At 35.7% G+C, this 10,432-nt stretch overlaps 1 protein-coding gene across 1 annotated transcript in view; it reads right to left on the bottom strand.

The window, feature by feature from the left end:
- The window catches only part of LOC107286670 (metabotropic glutamate receptor 7), a 284,502-nt gene that overhangs the window by 68,897 nt on the left and 205,173 nt on the right, over positions 1 to 10,432 (bottom strand). The window lies entirely within an intron of this gene.

Here is a 10,432-nt window from a genome sequence, read left to right as displayed (position 1 = left end):
CCTGTTGCTAGTTAGCCAACCAGCAACGGGCATGAAACTGTATGCAGATGGAGAAGGGCAATCACCCTTAATGGGCGATCAATGGTGAAGGGCAATCACCCTTAATGGGCGATCAATGGTGAAGGGCAATCACCCTTAATGGGTGATCAGGATATGCATAGGGGATTAAGGGGGGGGGAATACAAAGAACACAACAAGATCCATAATACAACCATGAAAACATGGTTTTGTTTTAGGACACATTTCACATTTATATTTTTCCATGAAAATATACTGATTTATAATGTAAATGATAAGATATGAATAATAATGATAATAATATGAATAAGATACAGGAGGATCTTGACAGACTTGAACATTGGACACTATCTAAGAAAATGAAATTCAATGGTGAAAAAAGCAAGGTTCTACATTTAGGCAAGAAAAACCAAAGGTACAGGTATAGTACAGGTGGAACCTTGCTCAATAGTAGTAACTGTGAGAGGGATCTTGGAGCCCTAGTGGACAATCACTTAAATATGAGCAAGCAGTGTGCTGCAGCTGCCAAAAAAGCCAACACAGTGCCTGGCTGCATTAACAGAGGGATAGAATCAAGATCACATGAAGTGTTAATACCACTTTACAATATTTTGGTAAGGCCACACTTGGAATCCAGTTTTGGTCCCCACGATGTAAAAAAGATGTTGAGACTCTAGAAAGAGTACAGAGAAGAGCAACAAAGATGATTAGGGGACTGGAGGCTAAAATATATAAAGAATGGTTGCTGAAATTGGGTACGTCTAGTTTAATGAAGAGAAGGACGAGGGGGGACATGATAGCAGTGTTCCAATATCTCAAGGGTTGCCACAAAGAAGAGGGAGTCAAGCTATTCTCCAAAGCACCTGAAGGCAGGACAAGAAGCAATGGATGGAAAGTAACCAAAGGGAGAAGCAACCTAGAACTAAGGAGAAACTTCCTGACAGTTAGAACAATTAATCAGTGGAACAACCTGCCTCCAGAAGCTGTGAATGCTCCAACACTGGAAGTTTTTAAGAAGAGACTGGACAGCTATTTGTCTGAAATGGTATAGGTTTCCTGCCTGAGCAGGGGGTTGGACTAGATGACCTACAAGGTCCCTTCCAATTTTTATTTTTATTTATGTGACAATGCAAATTTAATAGTCTATAAACCAGAAGATGCTGAATAGACTTCACAGTTAGCTATATTGAGAGCTTCTTCAATTCGTTATTAAGGATTGAACAACCTGACAATGATCCATGAAAGTTTATGAATTTATTTATGGTGCCATAGAATAGGGCTTTTCAACCTTTTCACCCATTGTACCACTTTTAGGATATGGCAACATCCGAGTACCACCAGTCGCCTAGCAAGGTGTTAAAACCTTGATGACCCCCCCAAAAAAAGAAGGAAAAAAGTGATAAAGTACAAGTAGTCCTCAACTTACAACAGTTCACTTAGTGACTGTTCGAAGTTACAATGGCACTGAAAAAAGTGCCTCCCAAGCCACAGCTGAGCAAGACACCTGCCTGCCCACCCGGCGGCACTCTTCTTCCTGTCCAAGGTTTTCATTGTTGTGAGCATTTCTGTTGAGGATTGGCAGTGGGGGTGGGATGAGGGGGTGTTTGGTTTTTATTCCCCCCATCTGCTGGGTGGTTGCAGCAGGTTTTGGTCACTTCACATGACCCTGGGACACTGTGACTGTCATAAATATGAATCAGTTGCCAAGCATCTGAATGTAAATCACAAGACCCTGTGCTGCAACATTCCAGCTGATTGGCGCTTCTTCTGGGCTCAGCAGAAGCATCAGAAAGCAGGATCAGTGCTGCTTTCCAGTTGATTGGTGCTTCTTCAGGGCTCAGTAGAAGCAACAGGATCAGCGCCAAGCTACAGTTGGAGCCTGGCGCTGATACTGGCGCTTCCGCTGAGCCCTGACAGCCCTGCAGCTACAGCCATCTCTCACTCAGGCTTGTGCGGTGCTGCCACCAGTTCAGCTTATTCCCCTCCTATTCTAGGATGGTCGCGTACCATCTGCCAGGTGCCAATGTACCACAGGTGGTACCCGTATCACTGGTTGAAAAGCCCTGCCATAGAAGAATTTGAATGTATATGACAGATACCCCCCAAAAAATCAATGTTCTGCTTTAATAATTTCTTGTTGATTGCATACAAAGAAAGCCATACATTAGTCAATGCTCAGTTCTCAAATCTTGCTACTGTTTATATGATCTTGCATATGTAGAGTAGCAGGCAGAACTGGGCAGGTGGAGTTAAGTGCATCATTAGCTTAGAGTTGTTATGTTTTCACAAATGGTCCAACTTCTGCTGAATTCTGTTGACCCTTATCTGGCACCAATTTAGTGTTAAACTTTAATTGACTAGATTCTTTGAATAGGCTTGAATAAATCTTCTGTGCTGCAATTTAATGGATGATCCTGTTCCTTTGCACCTGACAATATGCATTATTTCTACCCAAACTGTTTCTTTCAAGATGCCCATTTTTAATTACAAAATCCTTTTATTTTTCTGCTAGAGCACACCACTCACAGATGTATTTCCCTGCTTGTCTATATGTTTACATATTCTGATATTATTTTTCACAATTTCCTCATACTTAAAAATAAAAATAAATACACATAGCATAATAAAATATTCAGTAGGCAAGATTTCAGCAGACATTTTTTCAGCACTTCTTATAAATTAATTACCACTAATATGGAGTTCCAACAAAACGCTCTATGAAAAGGGATGACTTGAATATATGTGCCCGCTCACTGATGAATATGTGATAATAACATTACTTCTCCCACTTCCTTAATTATGAATTCCTCCTTTAATTTTTGGTACAAAGAGTCATCAAAAAACTATGTTTCATGCTGCAGTCAAAATTTTCTTATGATATCATAGGTTGACGTTGCACTTAATAAACCTTTATTTCAGTTTTGGCTTTTCTACATAGTAGGAGCTATGTATGGTCCAATCGTAATAAAGGTCATGATTACAGCAGTTTTTTAAACAGGAAAAATCTACCAAAAAAACCCCTCCTTTTACAGAGTATTGAAGCATGCACCATAGTGTGATTTTATCCTAAGACTGAGTTCTTTTTCATTGTTGCCATTCAGAAAACATCTCCAGAAATAACTTACAAAAATACATTTGTCAAGGAGCTGAAGAAGATTAAAAATAAAATCCTAGGAAACCTATTCCAATGGTTTTCTAAGTAATTCTCAATCTCTCCAGGCCTTCTGTTTGGCTATTGTGAAATTACAATTTGGTCTAGAAGCACATTGTGTGTTCTGGTCTGTTTCCTTTGGGGGTATCATATATCAAGATTTAAGTCCCATGGTATAAGATAAGAGATTTAAGATCACACTTAAGGTAATTCCCAGACAGTGTAGAACAGGGCTCCTCAAACCTGGCCACTTTAAGACTTGTGGACTTCAACTACCAGAATTCCCCAGCCAGCCATGCTGGTTGGGGAATTCTGGGAGTTGAAATCCACAAGTCTTAAAGTGGCCAGGTTTGAGGAGCCCTGGTGTAGAAGGATAGGGGTAGGAAGGTTGAGGAATCAATATGATCTGAAGGATTACCTAGCCTCTTATTTCTGGTTCAGAATCTGCTGCAGCACAGAAGAATGTGGATTCACTCACTCTGACCCATGGTCCTGAAATATCATGAATTAACCTTCCTTGAAAAAAAAAATCAGTAGAACAAACCATTATTGGCAGATCTTTAGAAGCAGTTTCCATGGTACCTTGTGTTTGTCTTGCTGTTTTCCTTACGCCAGTTCACCAGCCCCTCAACCTCCTTGCGGTAAGCTTCCACCTTGTCATCCTGAATAAGGCCCACTACTGTTGTATCATCTGCGAACTTCACAATATGGTTGGTGGCAAACCTAGCACAACAGTCATGGGTCAACAAGGTGAACAGCAGCAGACTTAAGACACAACCCTGAGGAGAACCTGTGCTCAAGAAAAAGGTATTAGAGGTATTTGTTCCAACTCGCACATATTGGAGCCTATTGGTAAGAAAATCAAGAATCCAGTTGCACAAGGGAGTGTTTAATCTTAAGGCCCAGTTTGTCTACTAGATGCTGGAGAATGATTGTGTTAAACATCGAACTGAAGTCTACAAACAACAAACACACATATTTCTTTCCTCTAAGTGTTTCAAGCTCAGATGGAGAACGGAAGAAATAGCATCCTCCATAGAGTGATTTGGTTGGTAGGCCAACTGAAGCGGGTAAAATGCTGGCAGGAGGCTAGATACAATAATGTCCTTTATCAGCTTCTCAAAGCATTTTGTGATGGTGGATGTCAGTGCAACCGGACGGTAATCATTGAGGCCTGTAATTGTGGACTTTTTTGGCACTGGCAAGATGATGGCCATCTTAAAACACGATGGGACCACTGCTTGCTGCAATGAGAGGTTGAAAATATCAGTGAGAACACAAGCCAGCTCCTCTGCGCATTCCCTGAGGACACGTCCAGGGATGTTATCTGGGCCTGCTGCTTTCCGAATATTAACTGTCTGCAGTGTTTTCCAGACAGAGGTGACATCAAAGCTTGGCATTCCATACAGCATTAACCTTGTGAACTGTCAAGCTTCCTCCTTCCATTATATATTCAAGATGGACAATATTAAATATTTATTTGCTATGTATATGTAGGGGTGTGGGTCTGTACATATGTTGTTCATAGAATGTTTAGGTGTGTGTCATGTATGTGTTTCACTTTGAGAACGGGCAACTAAATTTCATTTTTGATGTGTGCTGTTGTGCCCACAATAAAAAAATGACAATAAATTATTTTATCTTATACTGGAAAGTATATAAAAAGTATATAAATCTGTCTTGGAAAGACTAACGTATCAATGTAGATTGGTCAGATGTTAAGGCCACTGTAAGGAGTTTAGATTTTAGAAAATTATGAAGAAAAAGAAAAAAAATAAGAAAAAAGAGGTAGGCATCTTTCATTGCAAACATATCTGAACTGCATCCCCCAATATTTTACTTTATAAATAATATACCCATTTTGCTATATATTATTAATTTTCATGCTGCAAATGAGATCTGTTTCAGATTTGTTCATTTAATTTACCAGGATAGCTAACTATTAATCCATTCCTCTACCGAAACGTGTTTGTGTGTTTGAGTGTTTTTGTATGTACATGTATGTACACATGACTTTAGCTGAGAAATACAACCCAACTACCTAGGATTGTGCTTAGTACCTACCTGTAGAATATATAAAATATGTGCATGACAAAATATATATTTCCTGCATAAAAGTATTCTGGGTAAAATCACCTTCAGTCTTCTACTGCTTTCATATTTCATGGCAAATATAAGCCTCCAAAGAATAGAAATAAATAAAAATGAAATGAAATTTCCCAAGTAAAGAAGATTCCAGAAAATAATTTCATTTAATTTGTGGAATAATTTGCTATTGGACTTGGCGGATTCACTTACCTACTCCCTTTCTCATTTTACAATACTAATATTTTGTTTCAATTTGGTTTATTGATTTCATTCTGCTCTGTTTGACCTTAGAGGGGCCATTTGTGCTCTTTTCAAGTGCCATTTGGTATTGATTCTGCATCAGCCTATAGTTTCTATAATTGGTCTAACACTTGTTGGGAGCTGACCGTGCTTCTGAATGAGACATTCACAAATATGGGGAGAATTTAAAATAGCTTTGTAGTGAAGGCCAATTATATTGGTAATATTATCATGAGCATTTTGTTTGTATAACATCACTTCTCTAGACAGGTGAATTAACAAGCTGTGATACACTATGGTGCTTAGCTGGGAAGCAAATTACACACAAGGAATGACAGTCGTCTTGACAACAGAACATATAACAGTATCTCTGAATAGGTGAGATTATTTTTAAAATAGGGTGATACACCCCACTCACTACAGAACAGCTAGCATTATACTCAAATCTATGAGATATGATTAATGTTTAATTCTCCTTGTCTTTGGACATCATTGGCTGATGCTTATAGTACCTATTAATAAACAACAGAGGAGGGTGAGGGCTACAGGTTCCACTATAAGTTCTTGATTGAAAAAAGGGTTTTTTTGCCCTTATTTTGCTTTTATATAAGAATAAAGGAAAAAGAAAAAATAGAAAAGGAAAAGATACAAAAAAGAAAAGAAAGACAAACAAAAACAAAAAAGAACAATATCTTATATAAAAAACATTTTAAATACATCATTAAACTTTGTCTATACAGCATAACTGACAACTTTTCCATTATCCTTCAACCACTTCATAAGCAGACACTGAACAGACATAGTTTAGCCACGATCACACTGTTTTTCCATCTAGAGTATCATTTTTCATTTGTCCCTCCTCCTCCTCCTCCTCCTCCTCCTCCTCCTCCTCCTCCTCATCATCATCATCATCATCATCATCATCTTCCTCCTCCTCTTCCCCCCCTGCTCCCTCAATGAATCCTTAGTTGTTCATGTGATGATAAATGCTAAATTTGAACTATGTAATTCAAAATCATACTCACATTTTAAACCATATTATTATTCTTGAAATCATATTTACTAACTTATAGATATACGATCCATATCATATGCTTAAAAGTACATAATTGCTTAAGTGTCATGAAAGTGATAGTCAAGTCTTCTAAAACATTATTTGCAGCATACAACAAACATGAAAAATGATCTCATCTCAAAATTCTTTATAATTTTTTAACTATTATAATGTTAATAAGTGACATTAGGACTTTTTTGTTCCAAATTCCATCCTAACAATACTAATTAATTATCTACAAAAATATTGCAGATTTGAATTGTTCAAAATGAATTTCAGTGCTGACAGAAATTGAAAATTGCATCTTGGCCAAAAAATGAAATCAAATATATATTACTTCATTATACTGACATTGTGATTGGCATTTAGCTGATCTAAAGCATTAGTATCATACTTTACCATAACTTTTATGAATTCAGAAATTGGACACTAGAAGAGCGTAAAGATTCCAGATAAATATATAAATAATAAAAACCTGACCTTTGTTTTTGATTAGTACTAGAATTAGTACTAGAATAAAGTAAGTTTAATAAAGCTCTGGTAATCTTTTTATAAACTTTGTGCTGATACCAAATCTTCATTATTTCTTTCTATTTCTCTTTTTCTCCTTAGTCTAGTTTGTACTTGCTTTTATTATTATAATCAACATTTTTCCAATATAAATTATTTAAAGAGTAATTAAATTAAATTAAGTTAAATTAAAACTAAGCTGCTATACTTTAAGTATAGGTATAGAACAATCATGATTGTCAATAAGACTTAATATATCATCACAACATATAATAACAATAAGAATTTGTGTTCAACTGCTTTAGGCCCCAAAGATCCTACAGTTTCCTCATAAGAGTTGTCAGTAGTTTCAAGATCAAATTAAATATAACAGAAGATAAAGGACAATCCTGGCAAGTTCCACAAAACTTTGTGAAAGTCATGGAATAATTACAATTACAATAATGTTGTCTGAAAGTTTCCAAATATCTGGTTTTTCAATTAATTGGTAACTCTATATGGCTACACACACACACACACACACACACACACAAACACACACACACAGAGTATATAGTTATGCATGTATTAATGGTGGTCTTGGATCATAAACAAACAAATAATTAAAGTCAATAAGTTCAACACAACCACCCCTGCCAAATCCAGTAATAATTTAATATTAACTGAAGCATGTTGAACTTTTATTAAATTAAATAGCACAGAATGGACAATTAAAAAGCCATTTTGGCTGTGGTCCATATGCTGGAGTTGCTATCAAAATTTTGGAAGCAACTATTAACAAGAGAATTGGCCAAAAGCAATCAACAGCCTTCAAAACCATTGTTCTAGAAGCCTCATTAAAGTTAGAAAAATGTGACTCAAAATGAACTGCCATAAACTTCCAATAGTATAGAATTCAAAGGTTTCTTTGGTGTTTCGTGCCAATTAATAGGGTAATCATACTGGCAGCTTTTTCTCTTTTCATAACTATCTATTCTGCCCCACAGTGACAGAGATGTGGCTAGATAAAGAGTTTAGCAATGTATAATCTTCAAAAGAGCTATATTGTTAAAAAAAATATTAATTTCTTCCCGAGTAACCTTTGGCTCAACATTATATACAGTCATATCTGAGAGAAAAAGAGTCTGTGTTTGGAATTATTTTATACTTTGTTCTAAGTATCCTTAAGATTAAAAAGATTAAAAATATTCTTCACTGTTACTGTTTCACTTTAGGGGCTAATAATTTATCATACTTGCCCCCTGCTCCCAATATCTTTGAATAGTCAGTATCATCGAAAGGATTATGTTCTAATTTAGGAAACAGAAAAGATTTATGTACATCTGGTATAAGTTTCATTGCATATATAGTTGCTTAATTTTATTTTCCAAATATTCTTGTTTAGATTTTTGTTTGTTTTTCCATGAACCATATGAGAAAATACAACCTTTAATAATAATGCACTGAAAGCAGCCCAGACTGTTATTTTAAAAAACTGTTTGAATATTCCTTTTATCGACTCTATCAAAAAAGAAAAGAAAAAGAAAAGAAAAAGAAAAAAAGGAAAAGAAAAGATATAATAATTGACAGTGTTATTGAAGCGTGACCAGAAATTGCATTTTGAAGTCAAAAAGATATGCACTCAAATAAACTGCAGAAGTGCAGATTAGGAGATAATTATATTGCTTTTGAAGCATAAAGGATCAGTCCATTTAAGAAGAGGGTCATTTGTGTTCCCGTGACATATGTTAATTGGAATAACGTATGCTTTGCTTCTATTGGTACCTTTCTACAAGATGCTGTTTGAAATCAAATACATGCTCAGCACACAATCCATAGAATTAGAGCTACTGGGATAAGAGAATGTTCAATGTTGTAAATTGACTGCAAAATAGATTTTGGTTTGCTATCCAAAGATACTTTACACTTTATTCTGTGCACAAAATGAACAATGCCAACGTTGTGCAAAGCAGCTGCACAATTTTGTCTTGCTGAGATAGAACAAACTCATTGCAAAGTAGATACCCTCCCCCATATTTCTAATTGGATCTGGAGGCTGACAGAGAAACAAAATTAGCAAGTTAATCTTATATAAAAGAAGAGAAGAAGAAGATTAACATTAACTAGGGACATTAAGCAAGCTAGTAATTATCTAAATGCACAGTAACAGACAGGGAGTTGTATTTAATGCTGCTTGTCAAGAGTGAAAATCATTAGGAGAATAGTTTTTTTCTTCTAAAACATTATTCCAGCATATTGGAATGACCTCCGGAAGTAATTTAGAAAACCTCTAGGAAATATAAGACACAATAGATTAAGTGATATTGGATGAGGTTCACTGTACATTTTTAAGGGAGGATATCTCATTTCCTAGTTTTGACCCCAATAAATATTGGTGGGGTCTTGAATGGTTTCATGGTCCTCACTGAACAGACTCCAATACTATTTAATTTAAACTAGGAAATGTAGGAGACAGTATGATTTTCATTACCTACATTTTATTATTTAATATTAGTAGTGAGTCAGTGAGACTCTCTCTCTTTTTCTCTTTCTCTCTCTCTCTCTCTCTCTCTCAATAAACACACACACACACATCTCTGAATGTAAAGCACAGGGAGAAGGCCTTCACATATATGTGTGTGCTATAAGGTGAATGGTACCCTTCATATTTATAGCTATACTTAGAAGATGACATTTTCCTTGTACATGTTTGTGTTGTACTTGCAGATACTCATACAAGGCATTACAATGAACATATGACATCTAGTGGGAGCTACATCATTCCCAATTCCTAGTCTCAGATTTGGGGATATAAAATACCTTAATACGATTCTTGGTTTTATTGCTTGAAATTCATCACAAAATAAGGGGTGAGAAGAATAAGGAATGTTACAGAAACACATATTCAGATATATCATATGTAAATTTTGCAGAGAAAACCTGTCAGGACATTTCAATTCAACAATGATATATGGTTGGTCATGGTTCTGTTTGGTCTTCTGCCTACCTGGTTCTTCATATCTTTTGACTACCTGGACATTTATTTATATTTAACCATTTATTAATTTATTTAATACATTTCTAATGTCATCATTTGTTTGAAATTGCCATAGTTGAAGTAAAAAGATATAATGCTTGGGTATACTTTTTCACTGGATTCAAGTATTATTACTATTTTTATCTGAGTAAAATCCCAAGAATATCCAAACAGCCTTGGAATGCCATTGGCATAACCTGAAATTAGCATAAATGAACCTTCTTTTTATTAAATCCAGAAATGCAACACAATGTTTTGTTTTGATTTTTTTTTTTTTTGCAGGAACAAGAGGTGGCTGGATGTTAAGACTTATTCTTAGGTATGCTTGGTACATATTAATAAGGTTGATTCAGTA

Source organism: Protobothrops mucrosquamatus, unplaced genomic scaffold, assembly GCF_001527695.2.
Source record: "Protobothrops mucrosquamatus isolate PMUCROS unplaced genomic scaffold, P.Mucros_1.0 scaffold307, whole genome shotgun sequence".
Taxonomy (NCBI): Eukaryota; Metazoa; Chordata; class Lepidosauria; order Squamata; family Viperidae; genus Protobothrops; species Protobothrops mucrosquamatus.
The sequence above is the reverse complement of the archived record's forward strand: the minus strand, read 5'-3'. Positions and strand labels throughout refer to the sequence as shown.